The following is a 20,794-nucleotide window of genomic DNA, read 5'->3' on the forward strand; positions in this document are numbered from 1 at the left end:
AAACCTAGGGACACAGCCACAGACTGGGGGAGGGGGAAAGGGATAAGCCCAAGGAGGGGAGGAAGCGGTAGATGTAGAGATGAGCCCCGGGGTGGGGGATGTAGGGACGAACCTCGGGGTGGGGGTGCAGCCCAGACGTTCCCAAGCCGGGAAGATCCTGGGCTAGAAACGGGCGCGTGAGCTGCAGAACCCAGCCCCCCCCCACCCCCCCGCGTGCCTTCCATTATTAATCAGAGCTAAGTGGCAGCTGCTGTTAATTAATCACCAGGTCCCAGGGGGGCAAGAGAACAAACAGTCCGGGAGGAGGGCTGAGAAGGGGTCCCAGGACGGGGCTTTGGTGCAGAAGCAGCCACCGGAGAGGGGTGGGGGGGAGAGGCTGGGAACCGAAGAGCGAGATAAATATTAGCAGGTGGGGGGGGGGGGACACGATGTGCCATGGGGCATGCCCCCCCCCCCAGGAACAGTGAGATGAGAGGCTTTGGTCTCTGCTGCCCCTCTGACCCCAAGAGCCCCATGAGCTCAGCCCCAAGGGAGATCAATGGGTCACCGATCAGGGCACAGACAGGGAGGGTCCTGGGGCCATTCCCCTGCATCGCACGACTTGGGAGCGCTCAGTGGGTTGGTGAACATGCCAGGAGAATGGGGGGGGGGGGTCATCCCCATGACCTGACCTGCAGGGGGGGGCAGCAAAGAGGGGGGCATCTTTCTTCAGAGGGGACCCTAACCTGAGCTCCCACCCCAGGGGGATGCTAGCGACTCCAGGGGGACCCAGCCAACGGGTCTGCCTGGGCGACGGCTAGCAGAGGCAGGATGTTGGCAGAGGCTATTCCACCCCCACCACCCCTCCTGTGCCCGTGTCTCCCCCCCACTGGGCAGATCCTGCCCTTATGCTCCAGGGACCCCGGCCTCCTTCCAGGCTCAGAGCTGGGTCCGAAATGAGGTGGAAGTGACCCCAAACCCCCAGAGAGCTGGAGGGTGAAGAGTCGGGGGGGTGGGCGGGAGGGGAGCAGAGGCAGACAACCAGAGAGCGACAGTCAGGCTCAGGTCGAAACTAGGTCAATCCATCCCAACGGGTGACGCCAGGACGTCCAGGGAGGCTATGGGGCTGGGCAGCCACGCGTGGGGGAACCAGACCCCCCTCCACCAGCTCAAGCCTCCCCACCGCATGATGGGCCGTGTCTCCCCCACCCAGCCCCTTTGCCATCCCTGCCCCCATGCATCTGGGGGGAGCCGCCCCCCATCACTCACCAGGAGAGCGTAGCCCCCAGGCAGCCGGCAGCTCCCCAGAGACTCCAACAGGCAGTCGGGATCCGATGAGCACCCCAACCCCCGTCCCCCCCTTGCTCTCCCCCCAGGCTGCTGGGAAGGGCTGGCGGCCACAGCAAACCAGAGCTGGCTGATGAGCATGGAGAGATGGGGAGGGGGTTTCCATAGCAACGGGGGGGGGAGCTCTCTGCCCAGCCTGACCCCGCTAGAGGGAGGGGATGGATGGACAGAGGGACAGAATCACCCAGTGCCCTTCACATGCCCCCCCGGGTCTCCTCCCCACCTAGGCCTCCATCCACCCACTGCCCTCCATGCCCCCCCAATGTCCCCCAAGTGCCCTCCATGCCCCCTTGTGCCACCCCCATGCAGTGCCCTCCACCACCACACCCAAGTGCAGCCAGTATCTTCGCCCTTAAGAGACCCTCCATATGCCCTAGGTTGCCACCCCAGCATCCAAGGGGACCCCCCAGCCAGCACCCCCCCATCTCCTGCCCCCCTCCACCCAGAACACCCTCTGATTCAAGTGATCCAGACAGCCCCCAAACCCCACTCTGCAACCTCCATCTCCCCGCTCCAGGGGCACCCCCCCCACACTCACACCTGGTGCCCACGCCGAGCCGCCCCCCACCTTCCGCTCACAGCTGGGCTCTTTACTCGCCAGCCCCTGGAGGACTCAGAGCCAGGCCCTTGGGCCGCTACAGCCGGGCTGGTCTCCTCTCCCTAAGTGGGACGGTCCCGATGGGACTCAGGCCCAGAATTAAATTAACCCCACAGCCCCGGTTCTTCTTCTGTTTGCAGTAGGGGGTGATCCCCTCCCCCCTGGGGCTGGGCTAGCAGAGTCAATGGGGCCTCCTGGACGAGAGCTGGCTCAGGAAACTGTCACCACCACCATGTGGGGGTGCAGGTTAGCCCAACGTGCCCCCTGCCCGCTCCCACGCACCGGCAGCGGCTCTGCCGTCTGTACCCCAGCGCCTGTCTGGACAAGGGGCCCTTCCCAGCTCTGCTCCCTGGGAAATCCAGCCATGAGGGGGTTGGGGATGGTCCAGGGGCCCTGGAATGGGGGCCCTGATGGGGGTCACCTTCCCGTCCGAGTGGAGTGCGGGGACCAGCGGATTAAGGGACAGGAGCAGAGAAAGACAGAGGGAGCCCCCTACCAAAGGAGCTCACAAGGGGTGCGGTGGGGGGGTCCTAGCCCCCCCCCAAGAGGGGGAACACTGGGGGGGCAGAAGGGGGAGAACAGAGAAACCCTGGGGGTGGGGACACCAGTGGATGGAGGGGGTCAGAGGTAAGAGGGGGAGTGGGCAGTGCCAGGGAAGGAGCATCCAGGGGCAGAGGGAAGGTGGGGGGCTCTAGGGCAAATGGGGTGCTCGGAGGATGGGGGGCGCTGGGGGGACTCCAGAGGACGTGGGAGGGAGAGGGAAGGTGGCACCCTAAGGGAGACAGAGTGGCAGGGGGATGGGGCAGACGGGGGGACCCCAGGGGAGACGGAGTGGCAGGGGGATGGGGCAGAAGGGGGGGACCCCAGGGGAGACGGGATGGTGAGGGGATGGGGCAGACAGGGGGGGACCCCAGGGGAGACGGGATGGTAAGGGGAACCCCAGGGGAGACGGGGTGGTGAGGGGATGGGGCAGACGGGGGGAACCCCAGGGGAGACGGGGTGGTGAGGGGATGGGGCAGACAGGGGGGGACCCCAGGGGAGACGGGGTGGTGAGGGGATGGGGCAGACGGGGGGGACCCCAGGGGAGACGGGATGGTGAGGGGGATGGGGCAGACAGGGGGGACCCCAGAGGAGACGGGATGGTGAGGGGATGGAGAGACACCGGGTGGGAGTGGGGCAGAGGTGTGGGGAGAGGTAGGGAGTGGGGCCGCTCTGATTTAAATCCCCCCAGATCTGGGGGGGGTGTCAAGGGACCCGCGGCACCGTTACCTTCCCAGGACCGCGGGAGCAGAGCGGGGAGCGGCCGGACCCGCCCCGGGACCCCCGGCAGCAGCAAAGCCCCCGGTCCAGGCGCCCCACGGCGGCCGCCTCCGCAGCGGACTCCCCCAGCGCTACATTGTATCCAGCTCGGAGATAAGGCCCCGCCCCTCCCTGCGCCCATTGGCCGCCGAGCTGCCAGCCCGCTCCTGATTGGCTCAAGGACCCCCCAGACGGGAAGAGGGGGCGCTGGGGCTGGGACTCCTTGCCCCCCCCATGCAGATTGGGGAGGGGGACAAAGAAGGGGGAGGGGTAGTCACAAGGGGGGAGGACCCAGTCCCAGCTGCTCCCCACCCCTTCAGCAAATAGGGGAGGGGAAATGGGGGGGCAGGGTAGGAGAAGGAGGAATGGGGGGAGGCGGGCTGGGGAGCTCCTTGCCGCATAGCCGGGTGTGATCCCACCCCAGCACCTCTCCCCCTGCCCCATAGCCGGGTGTGGTCCCACCCCAGCACCTGTCCCTCTGCCCCATAGCCAGGTGCGTGTCCCACCCACCCCAACACTTGTCCCCCTGCCCCATAGCCAGGTGTGTGTCCCACCCACCCCAACACTTGTCCCCCTGCCCCATAGCCAGGTGTGTGTCCCACCCCACCCCAACACTTGTCCCCCTGCCCCATAGCCAGGTGTGTGTCCCACCCCAGCACCTGTCCCCATGCCACATAGCCGGGTGTGGTCCCACCCACCCCGGCACCTGTCCCCCTGCCCCATAGCCAGGTGTATGTCCCACCCCACCCCGGCACCTGTCCCCATGCCCCTTAGCCAGGTGTGTGTCCCACCCCACCCCGGCACCTGTCCCCCTGCTCCATAGCCAGGTGTGTGTCCCACCCATCCCGGCACCTCTCCACATGTCCCATAGCCAGGTTTGTGTCCCACCCACCCCGGCACCTGTCCCCATGCCCCATAGCCAGGTGTGTGTCCCACCCCACCCCGGCACCTGTCCCCCTGCCCCATAGCCGGGTGTGGTCCCACCCACCCCGGCACCTGTCCCCCTGCCCCATAGCCAGGTGTATGTCCCACCCCACCCCGGCACCTGTCCCCATGCCCCTTAGCCAGGTGTGTGTCCCACCCCACCCCGGCACCTGTCCCCATGCCCCATAGCTGGGTGTGGTCCCACCCCCTCCCGGTCCCTGTCCCCGTGCCCCCTAGCCAGACATGTTCCCCCTTCCCCCATCCTTCCAGTCCACATCCCTATGTTCCCTATGTCCCATAGCCGGGTGTGTCCCATGCCCTCTGCCCTGGTGGGGGGTGGAGGGTGGAGGTGTCCTCGCTTTGAGACCTTCTGTCTCCCTGCTGCTCACGTGGCTGAGCGGGTGGTTTTACTGGTTTGGCAAGAAAACCATTTCCTGCCCTTGCCTGTGAACCCGGATTTTACCTATATGGGCAGAATGGAGCCCAGCCCTTGTGCAGGGCGGGGTGGGGGTGGGGCATGTTCATTGGGGGTGAACCCTCCTACCCCTGCTGATACCCTGTCCCGGAGTCACTGGGGGATGCTCTGGAATTACTCCATACAAAGCCAGTCAGGACTGTAGGGAGCCTCCTCTCTCGGAGCAAAAAGCTTCCACAGCTTCAACCTTCCTGGGTCTGATCTCGGAGCATTCAGCATCCCCGTCCAAACCATGCGCTTCTCACAGTGAGTCCGCCCGGGCGGAGCTCCTGGGGCAGGCAGAGGGTCCTGCCCCCCAACTCCGCAGTCAGACGTGACTCTGAGCCAGCCGGTAGAACAGGAGGTTTATTAGATGATAGGAACACGGTCTAAAACAGAGCTTGTAGGTATAGAGAACAGGACCCCTCACAGTCAGGTCCATCTTGGGGGGTAGGGAGCCCAGACCCCGGTTCTGGGCCTCCCTCCGTTTCCCCAGCCAGCTCCAAACTGAAACTCTCCAGCCAGCTCTAAACTGAAACTCTCCAGCCCCTCCTCTGGCCTTTTTCTAGGGTTACCATTCGTCCGGATTCCCCCGGACATGTCCGGCTTTTTGAGCTAAAAATAGCGTCCGGGGGGAATTTGTAAATGTCCGGACTTCCCCCTCCCCCCCCCATGCAGAGCGCGCGCGGCTAACAGGGCAGCCGGCCGGATGGTGCCATTTACATGGGGCTCCGACAGCCAGAGAGAGCCCCTCCTTCGCTTCCCCTGCAGCAGAGATCACTCCGTCCCTCCCTGCATTCGCAGATCGCCGCCGGCAGTCTGGAGCTCCTCCCCCGCTGCCCAGCGTGCTGGGACGAGCGGCTCAGGCCGTTCCTGAGCAAATTCACAGAGACATTAGGCGAAGGCCAACAAGGGGGCCAGGGGGTCGGAGAAGGGGCAGGGAGGTTTTGGAGGGGGCAGTCAAGAGACGGGGCGGGGCGGGAGTTTGGGGGGGACTTTCTGGGGGAGGCGTGGATAAGATTTTGGGCAGTCAGGGTACAGGTAAGGGGTAGGGTCCTGGGGGGCAGTTGGAGGGGTCTTAGGAGGGGGCAGTTAGGGGACAAGGAACAGGGAGGCTTAGGTAAGGGGTGGGGTTCTGGAGGGCAGTTAGGAGCAGGGGTCCCAGGAGGGGGCAGTCAGGGGACAAGGAGCGGGGGGGGGTGTTTGGGAGTTCGGGGGGGGCTGTCAGGGGGCAGGAGTGGGGAGAGGGATCGGAGCAGTCAGGGGACAGGGAGCAGAGGGGTTTAGATGGGTCGGGAGTTCTGGGGGGGGCTGTCAGGGGGTGGAGAGTGGTTGGATGGGGCGTGGGAGTTCCAGGGGTCTGTCTGGGGGTGGGGGTGCGGATAAGGGTTGAGGAAGTCAGGGTACAGGTAGGGGGTAGGATCCTAGGGGGCCAGTTAGGATGGGGGGAGGGTCTCAGGGGGGGGGACAAAAGGCAGGGAGGCTTAGGTAGGGGGTGGAGTCCTGGGGGGGCAGTTAGGGGCAGGGGTCCCAGGAGGGGGCAGTCAGGGGACAAGGAGCGGGGGGAGGGTTGGGGGTTCTGAGGGGGGGAAGTGGGAGGGGCAGGGGCGGGGCTAGGGCAGGATGGGGGGGGCTAGGGCGGGGCTCCTCCCATCCTCTTTTTTGCTTGCTGAAATATGGTAACCCTACTTTTTCTCTTTTCCTGGGCCAAAGGTGTCACCTGGCCGCAACCCCCTCCTGGGTCTCAGGTCACACAGGTGCAAATAGCTGGGCAGTCTCACCTGCCCCGAGGGCCTCAGCAAAATCACACCCCCAATTCCCACCACCTACGTGTTGGTGCAGGACGCTGGGGAAACTCAGGTACACCCAGTATTAGTATAGGCCAGTAAGACTCACATGCAACATAAGGAGATGAATAAAACCCCACTTCGTCACACACACACACACCCCCGCCCCAGGGCAGGAGTTGGTTCGTGCGCAGGATAAGTGTTTGTTCTCCTTACCTGGATGACTAGGAACAAAGAGCAGGCTCTAAATGGCATCTTCATCTGATCCAGTGAGCTAACCGCACACAGCAGCCGCTCCTGGGGCTGGCACGAAGTGCCCTGTGACGGGGGCGGGGCGGGGGGGGAGCTGTTAGCTACCCAGGATGGAGCCCTATTCCCATTGCCCCAGAACACAGGTTCACACCTGCATGCAGCAGCTGTGGGACAGCCCAAAGCATGCCCCACCCCCACCCAAGGAAGGTGCTTCCTGAACTGGGCTGATGGCACAGGATTGGATTTGCCAGCCTCAGATGCAGGCTAGGACAGGAGGCTGGGGGCTGGGGGCGAGCGGGCGGGTGGGTCAAACTGGCAACAAAAAGACTACTGCAGGCCCTGTCTGATCGCCCCCCCCCCCACCTCTATTTACACACAATTGCCCACTTTGCACACAGAGCTGAAGTAATTGTGCATGGGTAAATCCAGCCCCTGGAGTGCTCAAAAGTCAACATCCCCTTCCTGAGCTTGGCTACAGCCAGCCCCCCGGGTCAATTGCACCCACAGACCGCTGGGAAGGCTAGAAAACCAGAAAGCCGGGATCTCGCAGGCCCTGGAAGTGGCTAGCTACACGCAGGGGCCAGAGGGCTGGTCACCTCACAGACTCACAGGTCGTGCCCACTCTTGGCCCTGTACAGTCCCTGGGGGGAACCCCCTTCAGTGAGACAGCCCTTCTCGGGGGTCTACTCTCTCTTAGGGGTCAGGCCCCTCCACCTCCTGGAACCGCACCTCTCTCAGCCTTAGTACACCTGTCTCTCTCTCTCCAGTCCCAAGCCCGGCCCTGTGCTTCCCAGCTGGGTATCGCATCTGATATCACCTCCCCCAAGCCCCGCCTCTGTCCATTGTCATCTATCCTGGTAAACAGAGTCGCCTGGGCCTCCTCTCTCCTCTCCTCTCTTCTGTCCCCCTCTGCCTGGAACCGGCTGGTCAGGTCACCGGGTTCCTCTCTTCACAGCCCATTGTCCTCCCCGGCCAGAACCGGCTGAGACTCCCAAGCTGGGCCTCCCGGTCACCAGTCGCTGGGGTATCCATTCTCCAGGCCATTGGCCCGCGTCGCTGGTCCTCTGTAACAACAAACTCCCTCTCCCCTCACCTCGTTAAACCATTAAACTGAGTCCCACCCCCTCTGCATGCACACCATTGAAAAAACCAAGGAAAAACCAAGAACTCCCCCCACACACACTTCATCACATCTCTCCCCCTTCGAGGCTGAACTGAGCGGGGTCACTTAGCCAGTGACCTGGGGAAGTTCAGGGTCCCCGCCCCGTGATAAAGCATCGGCTATAACATTGGCGCTCCCCCTCACATGGGCCACCTCCATGTCATACCCCTGGAGGAGCAGGCTCCGTCTCAGCAGCTTGGCATTGGCCCCTTTCATTTGGTGCAGCCACGTCAGGGGCGAATGGTCGGTGTACACGGTGAAGCGCCGCCCAAGTAGATACAGCTGCAGTTTTGTAAGGGCCCACACCATGGCCAGGCATTGCTTCTCTATGGCCGCATAGTGCTGCTCCTGGGGCAGCAGCTTCTTGCTCAGGTACACAGGTGTCTTTCCCCCTTAGTATCAGTTTGCATCAGCACCGCCCCCAGCCCAGCGTCGGTGAACACCAGGAAGGGTTTGTTAAAATCTGGGTTTACCAGCACTGGGCCTTGGATAAGTGCCCCCTTCAGCACACAGAGAGCCCTCTGGCACTGCTCGGTCCAGACCAACTTGTCCGGCTTTCCCTTCCTACACAGCTCCGTGAGGGGAGCTACCAGGAAGCTAAAGTGGGGCACAAACCTCTGGTAGCACCCCGCCATCCCAATGACAGCCTGGACCTGCTTCTTAGTCTGGGGAGCAGGGCAATCCTGGATTGTCTCCACCTTGGCCGGCTCCGGCTTCAGGTGGCCACCCCCCACCTTGTGACCCAGGTATGACACCTCTGCCATCCCCACCTTGCACTTTCCAGCTTTTATGGTCAGTCCTGCATCCTGGAGGCGACCCAGCACCTTCTTCACCTGGGACACATGTTCCTCCCAGGTCTGGCTAAAGACACTGTCATAACTATAAAGGGAAGGGTGACAGCTCTCCTGTGTACAGTGCTATGGAATCCCTCCTAGCCAGAGACTCCAAATCCTTTTACCTGTAAAGGGTTAAGAAGCTCGGGTAACCTGGCTGACACCTGACCCCAAGGACCAATAAGGGGACAAGATACTTTCAAATCTTGGGGGGGGAAAGGCTTTTGTGTGTGTCCTTTGTTTAAGGGGTTGTTCGCTCTTGGGACTGAGAGGGACCAGACATCAATCCAGGTTCTCCCCATCTTTCTAAACAAGTCTCTCTTATTTCAAAATTGTAAGTAAAAGCCAGGCAAGGCGTCTTAGATTTACTTTGTTTTCTCAACTTGTAAATGTACCTTTTACCAGAGTGCTTATCTTGTTTGCTATACTTTGAACCTAAGACAGAGGGGATTCCTCTGAGCTCTTTAAGTTTGATTACCCTGTAAAGTTATTTTCCATACTGATTTTGCAGAGATGATTTTTACCTTTTGCTTTAATTAAAAGCCTTCTTTTTAAGAACCTGATTGATTTCTCCTTGTTTTAAGATCCAAAGGGAGTTTGGATCTGTATTCACCAGGGAATTGGTGAAAAGTTTCTCAAGGCTTCCCAGGGAGGGAATTCTTAAGATGGTGGCAGCGGACCAGAGCTAAGCTGGTAGATAAGCTTAGAAGTTTTCATGCAGGCCCCTACATTTGTACCCTAAAGTTCAAAGTGGGGATACAGCCTTGACATGGTGGCACAGCGGTGGGATCGTTTTAAACCCAAAAGCCAGTAAGAGATTTTTTTTTTCCTTCTAGCTGCTTGGAGAGCAGAGCTGAAGGTAGATGCATATCTTATCTCTCCTTGCCTGAAGGCAGAGGTGTTAAGTTTTTTTTAACAAGGTCCTTTGTTAAGAGAAGGGTTCAATTAATGAGCAAACGACTGGTAAAAGGAATTTACAAGCTGAATTGTTTTTTTTTTTTTTTTCTTTTTACATCCTCGTGAGTAGCTAGTTAGAAAGTCTCTGTTAACTCAGCAACAGCCAGAGCTGAGTACATCCCAGTTTCAGTCAACTGCAGAGGGGTGTGGCCCAGCACAGGAAAGCAGGAAAATGACTACCAGTGAAGCAGCTAGCAAACTAGAACTGGCCAGACTAGAAGCAGAAGAAAATGAGAAAAAACATCAGAGACTACTTCAAATTAAAAAACTCGAGAAAGAAGCCAAAGAGGAGGCCCACAAGAGAGAGATGGAGCTGGAAAAAGCCAAACATGACAGAGAAGAGAAAGCCAAACAGGAGGCCCATGAAAGAGAAGAGAAAGCCAAACAGGAGGCCCATAAAAGAGAGATGGAGCTGAAAGAAAAAGAGATGGAACTGGAAGCAGCAAGGACTAGGCAGGGTGCATCAGACCATCCTAACAACTCCTCTCCAGGTACCACTTCCCATCCCAGGAAATTCCCCACCTACAAGGCAGGCGATGATACTGAGGCCTTCTTAGAAAATTTTGAAAGGGCCTGCCTTGGATACGACATCCCTCCAACCCAGTACATGGTAGAGCTGAGGCCGCAGCTCAGTGGACCCTTAGCAGAGGTGGCGGCTGAAATGCCTAAGGAACACATGAACAGTTATGAACTTTTTAAAAACAAGGCCAGGATCAGAATGGGGCTAACACCTGAGCATGCCCGTCGGCGGTTCAGAGCCCTAAGGTGGAAACCTGATGTGTCATTTACCCGACATGCCTACCACATTGGGAAAAATTGGGATGCCTGGATATCAGGAGCAAATGTTAAATCTACGGAAGAGTTGCCCTTCCTATTGCAAATGGAGCAGTTTTTAGAGGGTCTTCCTGAGGAAATAGAAAGGTACATCCTAGATGGGAAGCCCAAAACTGTAACCGAGGCGGGGGAGATTGGAGCCAAATGGGTGGAGGTGACAGAAAAGAAAAAAGCTAGTAGCAGTTGGAGCGAATATCAGAAGGGGCAAACCGAAACAAAACCTTATCACCGGGGACAACCCAAGGCCCCACCCACATCCCAAGGGAAACCCCAGACGCCTTCTCACCCCACCACACCAGTCTCCAGCAACCAACATCGCCCCGGTGATACCTTAGCAGGGCGATGTTTTAAATGTAATGAACTGGGGCATATAAAGGCTCACTGCCCCAAGAACCCCAACCGATTACAGTTCATTACACCCCAATCACACCAAAGAACCCCAGACCCAGATGCCTCTCTCATACCCTCGGAGCGAAGGGAAACCTTGAGAGTGGGCGGAAAGAAGGTTATCGCTTGGAGGGACACTGGGGCACAAGTGTCAACTATCCACCAATCCCTAGTGGACCCCAAACTCATCAACCCGGAGGCTACAGTGACAATTCAACCCTTCGTGTCACAGTCTGTAACCTTGCCTACAGCCAAGTTGCATGTCCAGTACAAGGGCTGGTCAGGAATGTGGACTTTTGCAGTCTATGACAATTATCCCATTCCCATGCTACTGGGGGAAGACTTGGCTAACCATGTGAAGCTAGCCAAGAGGGTGGGAATAGTCACCCGCAGCCAGGCTAAGCAAGCTTTCACCCCCATCCCTGTTCCTGAGCCGTCCACCAGGACCCCGTCTGTGTTACCGGAGACCCAAACACAGGTGGTGGAACCGGATCCCCTGCCAACGACTGCAACAGCCGTAGTGGATCCAATCCCAGAGACCCAGCCAAAGCCAGTCCCAGAACCGGAACTGGCAACGCAACCAGCACCAGAACCATTGCCAGCACTGAGTCCAGCGCTTGCAACCCCGTCTACAACTCCAATGCCAGAGGGCACCAGCGAGCCTAAACTGGCGGAAGCAGCAGATAACCCTACCCAAGAGGCTCAGCCAGAGCCTGAAATACCACATAGTGCACCAGCGGACAGCGGTTCACAGTCAATGGAAAAAGCCCCAGCACCTGCATTGCTTCCAGAGGGACCAAGCCCCAGTCCACAGTCCAAGGAGGAACTGATGTCTCCAGCATCAAGGGAACAGTTCCAGGCCGAGCAGGAAGCAGATGACAGCCTTCAAAAAGCTTGGGCAGCGGCACGGAGCACCCCACCGCCTCTCAGCTCTTCTAACCGATCCCGGTTTGTTGTAGAAAAAGGACTTTTATACAAGGAGACTCTTTCTGGTGGGCACCAGGAAGACTGGCATCCTCAAAGACAGCTGGTAGTTCCCACTAAGTATCGGGTAAAACTCTTGAGCTTAGCCTATGATCATCCCAGTGGCCATTCTGGGGTGAACAGAACCAAAGACCGGTTGGGGAAGTCCTTCCACTGGGAGGGAATGGGCAAGGACGTTGCTAATTATGTCCGGTCTTGTGAGGTGTGCCAACGAGTGGGAAAGCCCCAAGACCAGGTTAAAGCCCCTCTCCAGCCACTACCCATAATTGAGGTCCCATTTCAGCGAGTAGCTGTGGATATTCTGGGTCCTTTCCCAAAGAAGACACCCAGAGGAAAGCAGTACGTACTGACTTTCATGGATTTTGCTACCCGATGGCCGGAAGCTGTACCCTTAAGCAACACCAAGGCTAAAAGTGTGTGCCAGGCATTAGCAGACATTTTTGCCAGGGTAGGGTGGCCCTCCGACATACTTACAGATTCGGGAACTAATTTCCTGGCAGGGAACATGAAAAACCTGTGGAAAGCTCATGGGGTGAATCACTTGGTTGCCACCCCTCATCACCATCAAACCAATGGTCTGGTGGAGAGGTTTAATGGAACTTTGGGGGCCATGATACGTAAATTCGTAAATGAACACTCCAATGATTGGGACCTAGTGTTGCAGCAGTTGCTTTTTGCCTACAGGGCTGTACCACATCCCAGTTTAGGGTTTTCACCATTTGAACTTGTGTATGGCCGCGAGGTTAAGGGGCCATTACAGTTGGTGAAGCAGCAATGGGAGGGGTTTACGCCTTCTCCAGGAACTAACATTCTAGACTTTGTAAGCAACCTACAAAACACCCTCCGACACTCTTTAGCCCTTGCTAAAGAAAACCTAAAGGATGCTCAGGAAGAGCAAAAGGCCTGGTATGATAAACATTCCAGAGAACGGTCCTTCAAAGTAGGAGACCAAGTCATGGTCTTAAAGGCGCTCCAGGCCCATAAAATGGAAGCGTCGTGGGAAGGACCATTCACGGTCCAGGAGCGCCTAGGAGCTGTTAACTATCTCATAGCCTCCCCCACCTCCAACATAAAGCCTAAGGTATACCATGTTAATTCTCTTAAGCCCTTTTATTCTAGAGAATTAAACGTTTGCCAGTTTACAGCCCAGGAAACTGATGACGCGGAGTGGCCTGCAGGTGTCTACTATGAAGGAAAAAGGAATGGTGGCGTGGAAGAGGTGAACCTCTCCACGACCCTGGGACGTCTGCAGCGACAGCAGATCAAGGAGCTGTGCACAAGCTTTGCACCGATTTTCTCAGCCACTCCAGGACGGACCGAACGGGCATACCACTCCATTGACACAGGTAATGCTCACCCAATTAGAACCCCACCCTACCGGGAGTCACCTCATGCCCAAGCGGCTATACAAAAGGAGATCCAGGACATGCTACAGATGGGTATAATCCGCCCCTCTACCAGTGCATGGGCATCTCCAGTGGTTCTGGTTCCCAAACCAGATGGGGAAATACGCTTTTGCGTGGACTACCGTAAGCTAAATGCTGTAACTCGTCCTGACAACTATCCAATGCCACGCACAGATGAGCTATTGGAAAAATTGGGACATGCCCAATTCATCTCTACTTTAGACTTAACCAAAGGGTACTGGCAAGTACCACTAGATAAACCCGCTAAGGAAAGGTCAGCCTTCGTCACCCAGGCAGGGGTGTATGAATTCAATGTACTCCCTTTCGGGTTGCGAAATGCACCCGCCACCTTCCAAAGACTTGTAGATGGTCTCCTAGCGGGATTGGGAGAATCTGCCGTTGCCTATCTCGATGATGTGGCCATTTTTTCTGATTCATGGACAGAACACCTGGAGCACCTGAAAAAAGTCTTCGAGCGCATCCGGCAGGCAGGACTAACTGTTAAGGCTAAAAAGTGTCAAATAGGCCAAAACAGAGTGACATACCTGGGGCACCAGGTGGGTCAAGGAACTATAAATCCCCTACAGGCCAAAGTGGATGCTATCCAAAAGTGGCCGGTTCCAAAGTCAAAGAAACAGGTCCAATCCTTCTTAGGCTTGGCTGGATATTATAGGCGATTTGTACCACACTACAGCCAAATCGCCGCCCCGCTGACAGACCTAACCAGAAAGAAACAGCCAAATGCAGTTCAGTGGACTGATAAGTGTCAAAAGGCCTTTAACCAGCTTAAGGCAACACTCATGTCTGACCCTGTGCTAAGGGCCCCAGACTTTGACAAACCGTTCCTAGTAACCACAGATGCTTCCGAGCGAGGCGTGGGAGCAGTTTTAATGCAGGAAGGACCGGATCAAGAATTCCATCCTGTCGTGTTTCTCAGCAAGAAACTGTCTGAGAGGGAAAGCCACTGGTCAATCAGCGAAAAGGAATGCTACGCCATTGTGTACGCGCTGGAAAAGCTACGCCCATATGTTTGGGGACGACGTTTCCAACTACAAACAGACCATGCTGCGCTACAGTGGCTTCATACCGCCAAGGGAAATAACAAAAAACTTCTTCGGTGGAGTTTAGCTCTCCAAGATTTTGATTTTGAAATACAACACATTTCGGGAGCTTCTAACAAAGTGGCTGATGCACTCTCCCGGGAAAGTTTCCCAGAGTTAACTGGTTAACAATTGTTCTTGAAATAAAACATATTGTTAGTTTTTATATAATCAGTAGTATGTCTAAAGGTACATGTGTTTTATTAACTCTGTTTTCTCCTAGAGCTCCAGGAAGAAATCACAGCCAGTGTGGAACCGGACGTCCAACACTATCTGTGATTTGGGGGGCGTGTCATAACTATAAAGGGAAGGGTGACAGCTCTCCTGTGTACAGTGCTATGGAATCCCTCCTAGCCAGAGACTCCAAATCCTTTTACCTGTAAAGGGTTAAGAAGCTCGGGTAACCTGGCTGACACCTGACCCCAAGGACCAATAAGGGGACAAGATACTTTCAAATCTTGGGGGGGGAAAGGCTTTTGTGTGTGTCCTTTGTTTAAGGGGTTGTTCGCTCTTGGGACTGAGAGGGACCAGACATCAATCCAGGTTCTCCCCATCTTTCTAAACAAGTCTCTCTTATTTCAAAATTGTAAGTAAAAGCCAGGCAAGGCGTCTTAGATTTACTTTGTTTTCTCAACTTGTAAATGTACCTTTTACCAGAGTGCTTATCTTGTTTGCTATACTTTGAACCTAAGACAGAGGGGATTCCTCTGAGCTCTTTAAGTTTGATTACCCTGTAAAGTTATTTTCCATACTGATTTTGCAGAGATGATTTTTACCTTTTGCTTTAATTAAAAGCCTTCTTTTTAAGAACCTGATTGATTTCTCCTTGTTTTAAGATCCAAAGGGAGTTTGGATCTGTATTCACCAGGGAATTGGTGAAAGGTTTCTCAAGGCTTCCCAGGGAGGGAATTCTTAAGATGGTGGCAGCGGACCAGAGCTAAGCTGGTAGATAAGCTTAGAAGTTTTCATGCAGGCCCCTACATTTGTACCCTAAAGTTCAAAGTGGGGATACAGCCTTGACAGACACAGATATCATCAATATACGCTAGAGCAAAGTCCTCCATCCCCCTGATCCACCAGGCACTGGAAGGTAGGCATTGGACACCGTGATGGCATTGAGCTTCCAATAGTCCACACAGAACCGGATCGACCCGTCCTTCTTGGGGACCAGCACCATGGGTGAGGCCCAGGGGCTGGAGGATGACTGGATCACCCCTAAAGCCAGCATGTCTCTGACCTCTCTCTCCAGGTCCTGGGCTGTTTTCCCAGTGACCCTGAATGGGGAACACCTGATGGGAGGGTTGGCTCCCGTCTCCATCCAGTGGACAGCCAGGTTAGTGAGCCCAGGCCGGTTGGAGAACAGCTGCCGGTATGAATGCAGCACCTCTCTGATCTCAGCCTGCTGGGCAGGGGTTAGCTGGTCTGAGCGGGGAATTGATTCTAGCGAGGGGTTAGCCCCAGCCTCAGGGAGGAGTCCCACCAGGGGGTCCTCTCCTTTCTCCTCCCACTGCCCACACACAGCCAGCACCAACTTCTCCCTTTCCCAGTATGGCTTCATCGTGTTGACATGGTACACCCGGAGGCTGGGTGCCCAGTTGGACAGTTCCACTACATAGTGTCAAGTATCAGAGGGGTAGCCGTGTTAGTCTGAATCTGTAAAAAAAGAAAAAGAAACCAACAGAACTCCACTGGCCATCACCTACAGTCCTCAGCTTAAACCTCTCCAACGCATCATCAGTGATCTACAACCCATCCTGGACAATGATCCCTCACTTTCACAGACCTTGGGAGGCAGACCAGTCCTCGCCCACAGACAACCCGCCAACCTTAAGCATATTCTCACCAGCAACCACGCACCGCACCATAACAACTCTAACTCAGGAACCAACCCATGCAACAAATAATAATAAATGGAGATATCCCATCTCCTGGAACTGGAAGGGACCTTGAAAGGTCATCGAGTCCAGCTCCCTGCCTTCACTAGCAGGACCAAGTACTGATTTTGCCCCAGATCCCCAAGTGGCCCCCTCAAAGATTGAACTCACAACCCTGGGTTTAGTAGGCCAATGCTCAAACCACTGAGCTATCCCTCCTCCCCAAACCTCGATGCCAACTCTGCCCACATATCTACACCAGCAACACCATCACAGGACCTAACCAGATCAGCTACAACATCACCGGCTCATTCACCTGCACGTCCACCAATGTTATATATGCCATCATGTGCCAGTAATGCCCCGCTGCTATGTACATTGGCCAAACTGGACAGTCACTACGCAAGAGGATAAATGGACACAAGTCAGATATCAGGAATGGCAATATACAAAAACCTGTAGGAGAACACTTCAACCTCCCTGGCCACACAATAGCAGATGTAAAGGTAGCCATCTTACAGCAAAAAAACTTCAGGACCAGACTCCAAAGAGAAACTGCTGAGCTCCAGTTCATTTGCAAATTTGACACCATCAGATCAGGATTAAACAAAGACTGTGAATGGCTATCCAGCTACAGAAGCAGTTTCTCCTCCCTTGGTGTTCACACCTCAACTGCTAGCAGAGCACCTCACCCTCCCTGATTGAACTAACCTCGTTATCTCCAGACTGATTTATACCTGCCTCTGGAAATTTCCATTACTTGCGTCTGATGAAGTGGGCATTCCCCCATGAAAGCTTATGCCCCAATACTTCTGTTAGTCTTAAAGGTGCCACAGGACCCTCTGTTGCTTTCCACTACATAGTTCACCTTGTTTACCTGTCTGATGACCTTGAAGGGGCTGTGATGGTGCTGCCCGTGGGAGCCAGCTGAGGTCACTCAATTAGGGTGAACTGCAAACAAAATGGGGCTGACAAACCCCAAAAGCTGGTGGTTATTCCACCTATCATTAAAGAATGCTGTATGTGCCTTTAAGTAGAAGTGAGAAATGTTGCAATCCAGGTGCCAGGAAGGCAGACATTAAGGTAGAATAAGTGCTGTACTTAAGGGCGATTGGTGAAGCATTAGCCTTAGATCGATAAGAGTTAGTAGGGAAGCAGGATATGCATATTGTGCCTCAGGTATTTTTTTACTATTTTACTCTCTTTGTCCCTTTGTTTAGTTCCTGCCCTTTTACCTGTATAAATAAGATTGTTTGGGTCTTGTATGGGGCTCACGTTATCTGAATGTATTAGCAGAGTGCTGTGCTAATAAACAGAGTGGTCTTGACAAAATTGTGAGTCCTGATTCTAACTTTGACACTGGTCTGGGCCCACCACCTCAGACCGCGCCAGCGTCACCTCTGCTCCCGTGTCCCAGAACCCCTGGACGCATCTTCCCCCCACCTCAATGGGGATGATGTGGCGTTTGTCCCCCGGGGCCTGTCCCACGCTCATCCGGCGGATTGAGTACAGGTGCTCTGGACCTGGGGCCCCACCTTCCCCTGCTGGCCTGGCCTGGTGATCCCCTCCCCCGGCACAGACCTATTGACTGCGGCCCCCTGGACCGGTGGTGCCCCCTCTTGGTGGGCTTCCACCCAGTTGACGCCCCGCGGGTTCTGCTTGGCCGCCATTTCCTTCATCTTCAGGCACTGGGCCACCTTGTGCCCCTTTTGGCCACAGGAATTACATTTCAGGTCCCTCAAGTCCCACGAGGGGGTTCGGCCCACCCTGGCATTCCCGGGCACCCCTGAGTTGGGCTTCCTAGAGTCCTACCTTGGAAAGGTCTCTGGGTGACGCCCCTTCTGAGCCCCCGATGTGGGTCTCCCTCCTGCCCCCGATCTGCTGTCCACAAACTCATCGGCCAGTGCCCCTGCACTGCGCAGATCTTTGGGCTTCCGGTCCACTAGCCACATCTTAAGATCTGGAGGGCAGATGTCATACAGCTCCTCCAACCCCACCAGGTTATACACGTCCTCTGCGGTAGTGGCCCCTGTGCCCTTCCCCCACTTGCGGAGATATTCCCCCAGCAAGTTGGTGACTTCCTTGTAAGTGACACCTGGGGTCTTGCGTACACCCCGGAATCGTTTCCTGTACGCCTCGGGGGTCAGTTCAAACTTCAGCACCAAAGCCTCTTTGAACAGGTCATAGTCCCCCTTCTCAACACCATCCATTTGGCTGAACGCCTGTATGGCTTTGGGACCCAGCAGGGGGGTCAGCCAGCGAAGCCTGTCTGCGCGGTCAATCTGGTTCAGTTCACAAGCCTTCTCACAGGCTGTGAGGTCGGCATCAATATCCCCCCCTCCTCGAACTGGGGCAGCAGTTTGGTGTCTAGATTCCCCACACCACTGGCGTCTCGGGGCCCTTCCCCACTTATCCCCTGGCAGGCCCTCTTGGCCCGCCTCTCGTCCATCTCCAACTCGTGCTTCCGCTGTTCTGCACGGTCCGCTCGTTCTCTCTCTCTGTCCACCAGCCTCCGCTCCTCCAGCTCCAGCTCCTTTGCTTTCAGCTTCAGCTCCAGCCTCTGCCACTCCTCCAGGGAGAAACCTGACTGGGGAGTCGGGTCTGATAGACTCCTGGCTGCTACACAGACCGCCCCCACGGCTGCTCTCCGGGCACCCCAGGAGCCCCCCGGGGTCTGGAGCCTGTTCCTCAGACGGGTCATTCTCTACAAGCTGAGCAATCAACCGCTCCTTAGTGAGCCTCCCCACGCTCAGCCCCCTCTCCCTGCACAGACGTGCCAGGTCGCTCTTACGGAGCTGGTTCTAGGCCATTTCCTCTCTGGTTCCTTCAATTCCCTCGTTTTATCGCTGGCAGCCACTCACTGCAAAGCACCTGCGCTCGCAGCCAACTGTCTACAGGGTGCATCCGCCAACCATCCTCTGCTACCACATGGTCACGGACTCACAGGTCGTGCCCACTCTTGGCCCCGTATGGTCCCTGGGGGGAACCCCCTTCAGTGCAACAGCCCTTCTCAGGGGTCCACTCTCTCTTGGGGGTTAAGCCCTTCCACCTCCTGGAACCGCACCTCTCTGACCCTTAGCACACCTGTCTTTCTCTGTCCAGTCCCAAGCCCCCCGTGCTTTCCAGCTGGGTATCTGATATCACCTCCCCCAAGCCCCGCCTCTATCCATTGTCTTCTCTCCAGGTAAACAGGGTCGCCTGGGCCTCCTCTCCCCTCTTCTGTCCTCTGTCCCCCTCTGGCTGGAACCGGCTGGTCAGGTCACTGGGGTCCTCTCGTCACAGCCCATTGTCCTCCCACTGGCCAGAACCGGCTGTGACTCCCGAGCTGGGCCTCCCGGTCACCAGTCGCTGGGGTATCCATTCTCCAGGCCATTGGCCGGGGTCCCAAGTTCCCTCTCCGGTCCTCTGTAACAACAAACTCCCTCTCCCCTCCCCTCGTTAAACCAGTAACACCCACGGAAACTGAGTCCCACTCCCTCTGCATGCAAACCATTGAAAAAAAACAAGGAAAATCCAAGAAAACCCCCCTCTTCGTCACAGGGCTGATGCCAAGGATGGTCTGCAACAGCCTGACGATATCCTGGTCAAACCTTATGGAATTAAGATGAACTTGACTTAATTAGGTTCAACCTGATTGCAATAGGGTTAATACCTCTGGGGTCCATGGTATTACACATGCAATGGTGTACGGGTGAACCCCTCTGGAAGGAGGGGAACGCTAATGTACTTTCTCCGTTGTCAGCCTCTTTGAAGCCACCCCCTAGAGGGGTCAGACTAGATTCCCCAGGGACCTACGGACAAAGGAAGGGTTTTCAGATAAACAGCTTGGTCCAGCAAAAGGCCAGGACCCCTGGAAGGACTGGGCCTACGCAGAAGGGTTGCCAACCCTCCAGGATTGGCCTGGCGTCTCCAGGAATTAAAGCTGAATCTTTAATTAAAGATGATGTCATGTGATTAAATCTCCAGGAGTACGTCCAACCAAAATTGGCAACCCTACTACCGAGGCCCCATAAGAGCGTGTGCTTGTTCTGAGCTGAAGTGGGGGGTGAACTAGAAACCCGTTGGGTGCGGGGGGTCAAAGGCCTGCTCCCCCAGAGCCCAGGCTCGGGTTCGGGTGATCTCCGGTAAGCTTGTTAGCGAGTGCATGGGTGTTTTTAAGATTGTCTCTGGAGGGCTTTTCCCTTAAGGAGAAAAGCGGCTGGCTGGCACAGGGTGGCTGGCACAGGGTGGCAGGCAGCTAGCACGCTGGCAGTCATATTGTCGGCCAGCGCAGAAGGGAGAGCAAGCAGGCCCCCTAACCCGGCAGGGAACCGTTGAGCCTGGAGAAACCCTGCTCAGAAGGGAGCAAGGTGTGTTTCCACCTGAGACAGGTGACAGCCGGGGAGCCGGGAACCTGAGGGTGGGGGCCCTTGCTGGAGGGGACACACAGGTGCAGTTGCCCTGAGCTGCGACCGTCTCCCAGCACCGCTGGCCTAGCTCCAAACAAAAGCCATGGAGGTGTCCGGAGGATTCTCGCTCGCTAGCCCTTGGGGGCAGAGATTGGGGGCGGGGGTGGCCAGCACGACCAGGCCCTGATCGGAGATGGTGGCCTGTGCCTCCCTCTCCCCCCATGCTACT

Source organism: Emys orbicularis, chromosome 19 (genome assembly GCF_028017835.1).
Source record: "Emys orbicularis isolate rEmyOrb1 chromosome 19, rEmyOrb1.hap1, whole genome shotgun sequence".
NCBI classification, from domain to species: domain Eukaryota; kingdom Metazoa; phylum Chordata; order Testudines; family Emydidae; genus Emys; species Emys orbicularis.